We start from the raw sequence: 12,956 nt of genomic DNA, 5'->3' as shown, positions 1-12,956 counted from the left end.
GTTTTAAAACATGAGTCCCTAGACCATTTTGTTTACAAAACATTTAGGAGAACTTTCAACTGATACACAATAGTATACAGAGTGAGAAATGGAAGTCAGGGACTCCTAATATCTCTCTCTCTCTCTCTCTCTCTCTCTCTCTCTCTCTCTCTCTCTCTCTCTCTCTCTCTCTCTCTCTCTCTGTCCAAAGTTTTATTTCATGAACAAAACTTTTTATAGAAATTTCAGCTGGTAAATGATAAGTGAAGATTCATTAACGGAAAGAAAGACTCTCTCTCTCTCTCTCTCTCTCTCTCTCTCTCTCTCTCTCTCTCTCTCTCTCTCTCTCTGTTTCAATTCATGAACAGAACATTTTGAACAAAGCATTTTATAGAAATTTAGAAATTTTCTCTCTCTCTCTCTAAGTTTCAAATCAGGTCAAAATGATAAGAAAATGATTCTCTCTCTCTCTCTCTCTCTCTCTCTCTCTCTCTCTCTCTCTCTCTCTCTCTCTCTCTCTCTCTATCAAGATTCATTAACGAATGGAAGAAAGGGACTCTGATCTCTCTCTCTCTCTCTCTCTCTCTCTCTCTCTCTCTCTCTCTCTCTCTCTAAGTCTCAATTCATAAGCATCTTCGCCATTACTCAGTACATCACACCTCCGACATTTTTTTTCGCTCTCTCACAAACTCAACCTGACCCTTGTTTTTTCTGCGTCTTGCCGTTTAATCAAACAATAAACTGATAAGGAAAATCATTTGCTGACAATAGCGTTGCTAGTTGCCAGAGGCGTTTTATGCTCGTTCAGCTATAAGCGAGAAGTTGTCTTAATCATCGGACTTGATAATCAATATGTACAGAAAACACTTCGGTGAAGTTTGGCTGTATCATCGTATTTAAGCTATGGCAGTTAGCCTCGTCTAAATACAGCTTTTTAGTTTATTATTATTATTTTTTTTATTTAACCTTCCTTTCCCATTTGAGTAGGATGCCTCAATTTTAAGTTGAAATTGCTAACTGGTCGAAGAAAACAGATTAAGTAAGGCAGTATATGTCATTTGTTTATTTAGTGCATTACATTCTGAAATTCAAGAATTTATCGGAATATTGAGTTTAGACCAGAGTCCAGGCAATGGGACTTAGGAGGTTCATTCAGCGCTGGAAAGGTGTAACAAGAGGAAAACCTCGCAGTTGCACTATGAAATATTTGTTGAGAGGGTGGATAGCGAGATGGAAGACACAGAATATGAACGGAGGTAGAGTAAAATGAGTGAAATGTTGCAGCTAGGGGCCGAAGAGACGCTCCTTTAGTAATGCCTACAGTGCACCACGCAAGATGCCTGATGGCACTACCACCCTACGGGACTTTTCTCTGAAGGATGAGACGAAAAAGTTAAGTATACCTTAGTTTAACCAGACCACTGAGCTGATTAACAGGTCTCCTAGAGAGGGCTGGCCCGAAGGATTAGATTTGTTTTACGTGGCTAAGAACCAACTGTTTACCTAGCAACGGGACCTACAGCTTATTGTGGAGTCCGAACCACATCATAGCGAGAAATGAATTTCTATCACCACAAATAAATTCCTCTTATTCTTCATTGGCCGGCGGAGATTCGACTCGCGGCCAGCAGAGTGCTAGCTGAGAACGGAACCCGCTCGCCCAACGAGGAACTAATGGGACTATGGATGAGACGAAGAGAGGACAAAGTGGTGGGGAGGGCAGAAAAGGCGCAGGGGCTAATCCGAATTCAAATATAGACCCAGCCTATCAAGAAATGGAAAGTTATGGAAATCAAAGGTCAAATCCTGCCTGGGAAAAATTTCCTTCAGTTGAAGGTCGAAAGGGAAAGAATAGCCACTGGGCTTATCAGTCTGGCAGTTATTGAGCTAGACGCTGTAAAGCGAGAAGTTGTACCCTGTCGGGTGTTACGAAGCCTTTAAAAAACGTGTGAGCTTTCAAATGGGGATATGTATAAAAGGTATAAGGCTGTGTTATTAGTGGCTTTAACTTTTCCTTGAAAGTTTTCGTCGTTTATTTATAAATGGTCAGTTTCTGCTTAAATTTTTGTTGTATAAAGTCTGTTAAATAAACTAATATTGGTATTAATTTTAATTCAAGTTATATCTATAAAATCCTTCATTCTTACCAAACCAGCTTACCAAAAGTAAAATACAGTAGATCATTCTGAAACAAGACACGGCGAGACACCAATCCCAAAAAATTTTAAATCCAGGAACCGACGGAATGAGAAGAGAAAACGAGAAATTAAAATATAAATCGCACTTCCGACCACAAAGGTGGTCCCCCGCCCTGCCCACCCCCCTCGCGACATGGCGCCCGAAGCAGCCGGACCATCAAAGGGCCCCGCAGAGCGAAACAAGCGGCTAGTTCATAATGCTCGCGCGGTGGCCGGCCGACGCCGCGTAGCCGCGAAATGATTCCTAAGCAAAGAAAACAAGGCCTGTTTCGCTCCCTAATTGTTTGCGGCGGAATTCCTATGGGTGTACATTGTAAAGGCGGCGCGTTGCTCCGCGCGACAGAATTGTTAATTGTTTCCAAAGTGGTGGGCGAATTGTTAAAACATATTTTACCCCGGGATCGCTGGTCGCTGCGAATAATTGGCTCGGATAGATTGCAGTAACAGCAGCAGCGACAACAACAGCGGTGACGGCAAGAGCAGCAGGGCCTCGAAATATTATTCTTCCGGAGAATTGTTCGACGTTTCCGGAGGCGTGGAGTTAGTCCAGATATAAGGGCGGGTCATAACTAAGCGTGAATTACATTGAAATTTCCCCTTTTCATAGGCTTGGGGGCGTAGCGGCCGCCTTTGCTGCTGGGGGCTTTTGTCGATCAGAAAGGCGGTTTCTGATGATTCCTGAAAGCCAGCGATGATTGGAAGTCGTTTTCATTTGTTCCTTTGAGTTTTCTCACAAAAAAAGTGACAATGGAAAAATAAGTCTCTATTTTGGGAAGCTGAAATTTTTGGAGCACAAATTATAAATACTATGATATGAAAAGCCTAATTTACGAATTGCAATTTGGACATAAATCAGAGAAGTAATTGTATGATATGAAAGGTGGCACAGTTCAAACAATAAAAACACAAAGAAGAAAATTACTTAAAATGAGGTGGAGTGGTTTAACTACAAAGCGACCTAGTCAAAGTATTGAACAAGGAACAGCACTTGCAAAGAAAATACATTTTGCTATGAAGATTCTTCGTCACGGCAGCGTCTAATGCTAGCAGATCATTCGCTCTATAATTACTGAAGCCTCCCTTCGGCCCCTAGCTGCAACCCCTTTCATTCCTTTTACTGTACATCCGTTTATATTCTCTTTCTTCCATCTTGCTTTCCTCAACCCTTTCCTAGCAATTGTTTCATAATGGAACTGCTAGGTCTTCCTCCTGTTAAACCTCTCAAATCTTTTTACTCTCAACTTCCCTTTTAGCGCTGAGAGACCTCATAGGTCCCAGAGCCTATCCTAGGGCCAAAGTTTTATATTCCATTTCTATAATCGCTGAAATACATTTCCCCTTTCTGGATATTCGTCACTTTCCTGGATTTTCATCGCTATTGGCCACACTCTGCAAGCTCTATCTTTAGAGAGGACTTCCTTCGATGCATTCATTGCAAGCAATCATTGCACGTGCCTGCTACTCGCTTTCAAAAGCATCAGCATGCAAACGCTAATGAGGTGCCACGTTATTTTACTTTAATTTTTACTGTAAAATAGTTTCAGAGGAGCTTCAGTAGGCCTATTATTTTCTTTGTCTTGTGTTGCTCGATTGGTATGTGAATTTTTGTTTGTTAGATGTTTTGCATTTATTTGTTAATATTATTTCTGCCTCTTTTCCTCCTTTGAGAGTGAATGGCCTCTCTCTCTCTCTCTCTCTCTCTCTCTCTCTCTCTCTCTCTCTCTCTCTCTCTCTCTCTCTCTCTCTCTCTCTCCTGTTTATCGGGAAATACAACAAATTTCAAATGTCAACAACTTTCGAAAACATTTAGGAAGGTTCCAAAAGATTTTTAAAACACAGAACACGTGAAATCCTTCGTCTCTTTCCTAACTTACGTAGCTCGCAAGTAAACAAAAACATAAAAAAAACTTCAATAAAAGAATAAAACGGAAAAACATTAGACCTAGGATTAGAACACAAGAACATTATAACAACATGAAGACCCATCAAGCATCCTGTTTATTTTCTGTTCATCGATCCGCCTGTAGGTCTGTCTTGTTGTAGCCAGTTAACCCCGTTATCAGCTGGCTAAAATCCTTTGGAGACGCAACTCAAGTACTGTGGCGATATGTTCTGATAAGCACAGAGGCACTGGCGAATGTGTTCAAATAATGGATGGGTAATTGAAGTCGCTGATTGATCTGGGACGGCCAGGGGTAATAAGGAAGTGATGCTAAAGATCTTGATGAGAAATGTGGTTGAAAAAGATTGTTCTTCTGGTAGGTTTGTAAAGGTGTTGTTGGGGTTTTCGAAGACTGTGAATGAGGGATCACATTGCAGAGTTGAGGTTTTTTCAAATTATTGGAACCAGTTAATTAAGTTATATGTACAGCCTGACAGTTCGGATTAGGGATGATTTCTGAGTCTAAATATCATTTTTAAAATAATTTTATGTAAACATAAAAAGATGTGATATTCCTTTCCATATAGAGAGACACCCTAAGGTATTTGACTTTTTTATACACATCTCTCTCTCTCTCTCTCTCTCTCTCTCTCTCTCTCTCTCTCTCTCTCTCTCTCTCTCTCTCTCTCTCTCTCTCTCTCTCTCTCGTATTAAAAAATATAACCAAAAATATTATGTAGTAAGGAACTCTCTCTCTCTCTCTCTCTCTCTCTCTCTCTCTCTCTCTCTCTCTCTCTCATATTAAAAAATATAACCAAAAATATTATGTAGTAAGGAACGCTCTCTCTCTCTCTCTCTCTCTCTCTCTCTCTCTCTCTCTCTCTCTCTCTCTCTCTCTCTCTCTCATATTAAAAAATATAACCAAAGATATTATATAGTAAGGAACCGGCCCCCCCTCTCTCTCTCATATTAAAAAATATAACCAAAAATATTGTATAGTAAGGAACTCTCTCTCTCTCTCTCTCTCTCTCTCTCTCTCTCTCTCTCTCTCTCTCTCTCTCTCTCTCTCTGTATTCATTAGATTCCATCAACGTCCTTCTGTCCTCCCCACCCACCCACCCCCTTTTTCTTCTTCTCAAGTTGTTTATGATCTTGTCTCGATTCTGTTTACACTGACGACCTCCTTCACAGCTACCAGGGCACCTCTGCTCTTAGCATTCCACGATGCTAAACGATCCCAAAAATGCGAGGTGTCTGCGGGGGGGCGGGGGGCGGGGGGTGGGGAGCGAGGTAGTCAAGTAGTATGAGTAGTATTAAAGTAGTATGAATCAACGACGACAGGATGCTTGGAGAAACAGATTCACACTTGCGTAAATGTGCAAGTATGTTTCGAATACATTTTCAAAATAAAAATCTACTAACAGCTTTCGACTCATGCAAATGTACAAATATATTTCAAGAGCGAAAATCTGAATGTCTGGAAAGGAGAATCGTGCAGGTACTCGAAAGTTCTCGGTAGATTTCTAGTATTTTAAAATATATTTGTTACAGTTACGTATCTGTGGATTTGTTTTACCATTTTAAAACTCATGTTAATATAAGTGTTTTAAATAGGATGCATGACACTCAAAGAAGAGAACAGACAATGAAGAAGAACATTGATGAATAACCAGAGGAAAAGAAAGAATTAAAAATACCATTATAATACTTTATTTTTTTTTAAATCTTCAGCTGAAAACTCTTATGGACAGAGTCAACAGACCATAAACACAAGAGGGCTCCAAAGGAAAATCAGACTGCACAGAGAGAGAGAGAGAGAGAGAGAGAGAGAGAGAGAGAGAGAGAGAGAGAGAGAGAGAGAGAGAGGGGCAAGTTAAAGGAAAAGGCGATAAATAAATAAACGGATATGCGGAAATGGGAAATAAAACCGATACACCTGAAATTCAGGAGAAGTCAGCTGAAAGCAGGGATAAATTTGCTCCTCGCTTGAACATTTATAGATCAGAAGAATCCACAACTGCGATAAGCAAACTATTTTGCATTTTGGTTGTATCCAAATAAAACTCGTAGTAAATTGAGTTGTATTAAACCTGATGCGAGAAAACGATATGCTGTTTGCAAAAGACATGCTGTTTGCAGCAGCAGCAGCAAAACATGCTGTTTGCAGCTGCAGCAGCAAAAAGACATGCTGTTTGCAAAGCAAAACAACAACGACATGCTGGTTGCAGCAGCAGCAAAACGACATGCTGTTTGCAGCAGCAGTAAAACGACAGCAATGCTGTTTGCAGCAGCAAAACGATGCAGCAGCAGCAAAAACGATGCTGTTTGCAGCAGCAGCAGCAGCAGTAAAACGAGCAGCAAAACGACGTGCTGTTTGCAGCAGCAGCAAAACGACTGCTGTTTGCAGCAGCAGCAAAACGACAAGCTGTTTGCAGCAGCAGCAAAACGGTATGCTGTTTGCACCAGCAGTAGCTAAACGACTTGCTGTTTGCAGCAGCAGCAGCAGCAAAACGACATGCTGTTTGCAGCAGCAGTAGCAAAACGACATGCTGTTTGCAGCAGCAAAACGACATGCTGTTTGCAGCAGCAGCAAAACGACATGCTGTTTGCAGCAGCAGCAAAACGACATGCTGTTTGCAGCAGCAGCAGCAAAACGACATGCTGTTTGCAGCAGCAGCAAAACGACATGCTGTTTGCAGCAGCAAAACGACATGCTGTTTGTAGCAGCAAAACGACATGCTGTTTGCAGCAGCTGCAAAACGACATGCTGTTTGCAGCAGCAGCAGCAAAACGACATGCTGTTTGCAGCAGCAGCAGCAAAACGACATGCTGTTTGTATCATCAACAGCAGCAGCTTGCCAAGTGAAGATGGAGAGTCAAGAAGACCTTACAGACTCAGCGAGCGAAGAAAGCGAAGGACACCACCGTCTGCTGGTATTAAGGGGATGACTTCAAAAAATAAACAGGGCGATAGTCGACGAGAACTCCTCGGGAAGGCCCAGATCAGGATTCCGACTGTGACATATTGTAGGTGGGGCGGGTTGGTGTTGGAGGAGGGAGGTAGGAGAACGTAGGACTCTTTCTCCAGGGAGGAGATAAACACAGGAGATAGTTAAACTGTTTTTGGTGATGATACAGTATTTACCACGCCGTTCTCAAGTGGGAAAGTGCGTCTGGGTATGGGTAAATAAATAAGCCTGATAAGCTCTTCCCCTTTTTCCTCGGCATTCTTCCGGCGACAGGAAATTATAAACAGTTTTGAAAGATAATATGCTGGTCTATGTCAAGAGCGGAGTCTATCAGGTCTCCTCCTTCCTATTTGATATGAAAAATAGCGTTCATTCTAAGGTGTGGCAGAGGTGAGATAAATATTATTAAAATTGTTATGACGAAAGTTTCTTAGAAGTGAAATATATAAATGAATAAGGATTTGTAAATTTAATCAGACGCAGAATCGTCATATGATAATGTTCTCGACAAATGACATTTCAGAAAACCACGAAAAATGGAATAATGTTTCGGGCTTCATCAAGGTGTAAAATAATGACTGTAAAATTATTTCGATGACGTTTTTAGACTAGTGTGTCCAAATGAGCTCTAAATACAAGAAAGATTATCTTATAAAAAAATCACTCAGAAATGTAAAAACAAAGCTCATTCCTTCCTAAATCTGGAGGGTCCTCTCGCTTTCTTCAAGTTGCAATAGAAAAGATATCCCGCAATTCATTTATTTCGCCATTTATAACCGGGAGAGAGACAGAGATCCAGTCTTCAAGACAACAGAACAGGAGGCAACGCTATGAAGTGATTGCAAACACGCAGGTTTATGAAAAAGAACATAATGAAGTCAGCTACAATAACAATAAGACGAGAGAGAGAGAGAGAGAGAGAGAGAGAGAGAGAGAGAGAGAGAGAGAGAGAGAGAGAGAGAGAGAGAGGATTCAACTCTTAAATAGGAAAGACCCGCTGGAGGGATGCAAGGTAAAGGAAATAGTCAGGTATACTTCGTCGTTCGCTCAGGTGAGGTTTGGCTGTAGTAAGTTTAGAATCCTGATGTTATTTAAACATTAGGATTAAAGGAAGCGGTGAGCTTCAGTGATTCCTTAGCTGTACGAAACATTGAGAGAGAGAGAGAGAGAGAGAGAGAGAGAGAGAGAGAGAGAGAGAGAGAGATTTACATTGGAGGCGTACGTTTCCAAATGTCTAATATTATTCGTCACTTAATAACGGACCATACTGACGTTATAATAATTCATCTTCCTTCAGTTAAACAGGAATGAAAAAAAATTATCCGTATAATTTTCTTCTGTAAATATCATTCCTTTCGAAGACAAGATTATCATCTTGGATAATTTTGTCTTCGAAAAGAACGGTATTAAGAGAAGTAAATTATATAAAAATTAATTTCTTTTTATTCTTAAATTATATAAAAAAATTAGTTTCTTTTTATTCCTAAATTATATAAAAAAGAATTTTTTTATTCTTAAATTATATGAAAAAACATTTTTATTCTTGAATTATACGAAAAAATTAATTTCTTTTTATTCTTTAATTATATGAAAAAAATAATTTTTTTATTCTTAAATTATATAAAAAAGAATATTTTTATAAAAAAATATTTTTATTCTTATATTATATGAAAAAATAAATTTTTTTTATTCTTAAATTATAGGAAAAAATTAATTTTTTTTTGTATTCTTAAATTACATAAAGAAAATGGATTTCTTTTTACTCTTGTTTAAACTGCGAGTTAAATTTAGAAGCAAGCAAACATCGTGTATAACTTTCTCATGCACTCGTCTTCACACGAAACGATCCTCAGACGTGCACGAATACACGCTCCTCCTGCGATTCAGGACAGGACAAAGGGATCCAAAGTCGGATCCTTCGGTACACCGAATACACTCCTGGGCGTTGGCTCCTCAAGGGCCCGATGGACCATTTAAGGTCTTTGCTAGCGTGACATTTCCACCGCGACCTAGAAGCGGCCTTATTTGGACTTTGGAGAAGAGATGTTTGTAGTTGGGTTCGAAATGTCTGGATTGTTTGTGCTTAGTTGAGCCTTTCCTTGTTTGTTTGTGTGAGGGAATTGTTTGTGTGTGTGAATTGGTTGTGCTCAGTTGAGCCTTTCCTTGTCTGTTTGTGCGAGGGAATTGTTTGTGTATGTGAACTGGTTGTGCTTAGTTGAGCATTTCCTTGTCTGTTTGTGTGATGGAATTGTTTGTTTGTGTATAGTGGAGCCTTTCCTTGTCTGTCTGTGTGATGGAATTGTTTGTGTGTTAATTGGTTGCTTAGAGCCTTTCCTTGTCTGTTTGTCTGTTTGTGTGATGGAATTGTTTGTGATGGAATTGTTTGTGTATGTGAATTGGTTGTGCTTAGTGGAGCCTTTCCTTGTCTGTTTGTGTGATGGAATTGTTTGTGTATGTGAATTGGTTGTGCTTAGTTGAGCCTTTCCTTGTGTTTGTGTGATGAAATTGTTTGTGTGTGTTAATTGGTTGAGTTTAGTTGAGACTTTCCTTGTCTGTTTGTGTGATGGAACTGTGTGTGTATTTGAATTGGTTGTGCTTAGTTGAGCCTTTCTTTTGTGTGATGGAATTGTTTGTGTATGTGAACTGGTTGTGCTTAGTTGAGCCTTTCCTTGTCTGTTCGTGTGATGGAATTGTTTGTGTATGTGAACTGGTTGTGCTTAGTTGAGCCTCTCCTTGTCTGTTTGTGTGATGGAATTGTTTTTGTATATGAATTGGTCGTGCTTAGTTTAGCCTTTCCTTGTGTTTGGTGATGGAATTGTTTGCGTATGTGAACTGGCTGGTTGTGCTTAGTTGCGCCTTTCCTGGTCTGTTCGTGTGATGGAATTGTTTGTGTACGTGAAATGGAATTGTTTGTGTATATGAATTGGTTGTAGTTGAGTTGAATTGCGTATGTGAACTGGTTGTGTTTAGTTGAACCTTTCCTTCCCGTCACAATCTTCTGCACTCAATGTAGGTGTCTCTTTGTTTGTCTGGTTTGTATGTGTTAATGTTTAAAATACCTCGACTCCAGAGACTATTGTTTGATACTTTTTCTGAGAACATCAGCATAGCAGGGCAGTGCTGAGGACCTTTTGTCAGACACCTGAGAATGTCATTATAGACATCAGTAAGACATCTCTAGCCCCAAGAGTAGCAGCCTTAGATGTAAAAATGAACAGAAGTGTCATTTTATTTTCCCGGTAACAGAAGGCAAATCTCCTTGCAACCGTTTTGCCCACTTTATAAAGTTTCTTAGTTATTTTTTCATTGTCGATTGTATCCCTTAGATCCTTTGTGATAACATGCTCCAAATATGGAACCCATGCACTAATCTCACTTGGCGATATCCGATTAATATTTGTGGCTCTTCAGGGATACTTATAGATCTAGGAGCAATGGCAATTATTAAGCCTTGGCTTCGTTGTATATTACATCAAGTAAGTCTACAGACCTACAAAAGTATCAATTAGGCACCAGAGGTCTTACGGTAATGGGATAATTATAATCATTTCGTCTCCATAGTAGGGGTTGTTTATTTCATTCCATTAACGCCGTCTTGGCGTAGTTGGTTGGAGAAATAAGGTTCTGTGGCAACGTCTCACTCTACTGGGCATATAAAAGCCAATTTGAAGTTTCAAGGAGAGTTTCAGACGATCAAAATGCCCCAGTAATTCTTCCAGAATATAGATGCAGGTCAGTTGAGTGGTTAGCTTAGCTCAAAACCAATCTTGTTGCCTGAACAACTTAGTGGCGTAGCCAGGATTTTTGATTGGAGGGGGTAAAAAGTCAGGACGATTTTGAAAGTGTACAAATTTTTTTGGACAACATACATACATACACACACACACACACACACACACACACATATATATATATATATATATATATATATATATATATATATATATATATATATATATATATATATATATATATATATATATATATATATATATATATATATATATATATATATATATATATATATATATATATATATATATATATATATATATATATATATATATATATATATATATATATATATATATATATATATATATATATATTTTTTTTTAGCTCACCCCTTTTACCAATCATTTGGGGAACTTTATTCTGTATTCGTCTTTATTCTTTATTGGAAGTGTGTATTTTCAGTGTGTCTCCAAGAATTAAAAAAAAAGACAAACTTGGAAATTCACAGCAGACATACTTATTCAAACTAAAAAACTGATGGATTAGGGTATTGAATGAATGCACGCAAACGCAAAAAACAAATCTGGCTATTTTTTCCCCGAAAAAATATCGACAATCTTGAAAAACTGCTTATAATCTTGTTGTATTTAATACAACTATTTAATGTCAATTGGGGGGCCATGGCCCCACTGGCCCCCCTCCTCTGGCTACGCCACTGTAACAAGTGATCTAAGGGTACCTTTATTATGACTGTCCACTTGGCCTAATCGTTTTTGCTTGATTTTTACTTTATTAATAGTGCACCATTATTTAGAGTTTTAACAGTTAACTATCGGTCACTGCTAATAATCCATACAACAGAAATTTTTAGTACCTTTATAAAAGTTACTCATATAGCGAAAGTAATACTGATTACATCTCGATCATGAAGGTGGAATGATGGAACGATTCCACTATCAACGAAGATGATTCCTAAGGCAAAAAAATTATGACAATTTTGTGAAAAACCTTTTTTTATCTCTTCCGGGCGAGAGATGTTAGTTGCCGTGCGGTATTCTATTGTGGCTGCTTTATCACACAGCCGGTGACTAGATCACGGTTCGCAGCTTTCTTTATTTTCAATTATTGCTTTGGAAAAGCAGCTGTGAATTCAACTTTCCACTGATTCCTTGAGCGACAGATTTACTGCTTTGTTTCATCAACAATCTCAAGATGCTGTCGTTCTTTTAGGATAAAATTCACCTTTCTTTTAAGACTTACATTTTCCCGCCATATCTCGACAGTTTCCCGCCACTTCTCGTCGACCTCCATCAATATCGTCAAGTTCACGACGATATTCCCTATACCAGTCCATTTATCTTCCTTTTTCCCTTATTTAACACTGATCGCCGCGCTTTCTTTCACACGATACCCATGCCCCGGGAACTGGAGACTCGGGAAGGAATCCCCGGGCACGGCGATGCCAGGGGTATATCGGACCACGGGTTCCCGGGTCGTCCGGCGGGGTAAGCGTGACATCGGTAATATGGCGGGCGTATGGATGGGCACGCACGGGCGGGCGCTCTTCCACACCCACGTACCCGCTAGGGGAGTTAACCATCCGATAACAAGGCCCATTAAAGCTGTCGGAAGTTTGCTTACTCCTTGATTTGTTGTGGGACGTACAAGGCGAGGTCGTGGATGCTCGACTTTTGGGGATGATGTCGGTTAGATGCGGGATTTCGTGCGCACTAATCATTTTGTTTGTGGGTGGATTGTTTGAGATTAAACTGTTAGTGTGTGGATGTTTGTAATAGACGTTCAGTATGACGGATTGGTTTTAGAATTACGTAGTGTTCTTTCGAATTCAAAGGACATCGTAGAAAAATAGGAAGCTGTGATATCTAATTATAGGTTCCCTTGCCAAAACATGATAGGGTAAAGAATATTACAAGTTGCTCAATGAAGATATGAAAGCATGCATGCTATATATATATATATATATATATATATATATATATATATATATATATATATATATATATATATATATATATATATATATATATATATATATATATATATATATATGTATATACATACATATATATTTTTATATATGTGTGTAGTTTGTTTGTGCGTGTGTGGGTGGGTGGGTTATTTTGCATTTGCCAGTGTGTAAATCTGTAAATAAATGCTTAAATACAAGAGGCA

This window comes from Macrobrachium rosenbergii, chromosome 27 (assembly GCF_040412425.1).
Source record: "Macrobrachium rosenbergii isolate ZJJX-2024 chromosome 27, ASM4041242v1, whole genome shotgun sequence".
NCBI classification, from domain to species: Eukaryota; Metazoa; Arthropoda; class Malacostraca; order Decapoda; family Palaemonidae; genus Macrobrachium; species Macrobrachium rosenbergii.
This window is presented reverse-complemented; position numbering follows the sequence as displayed.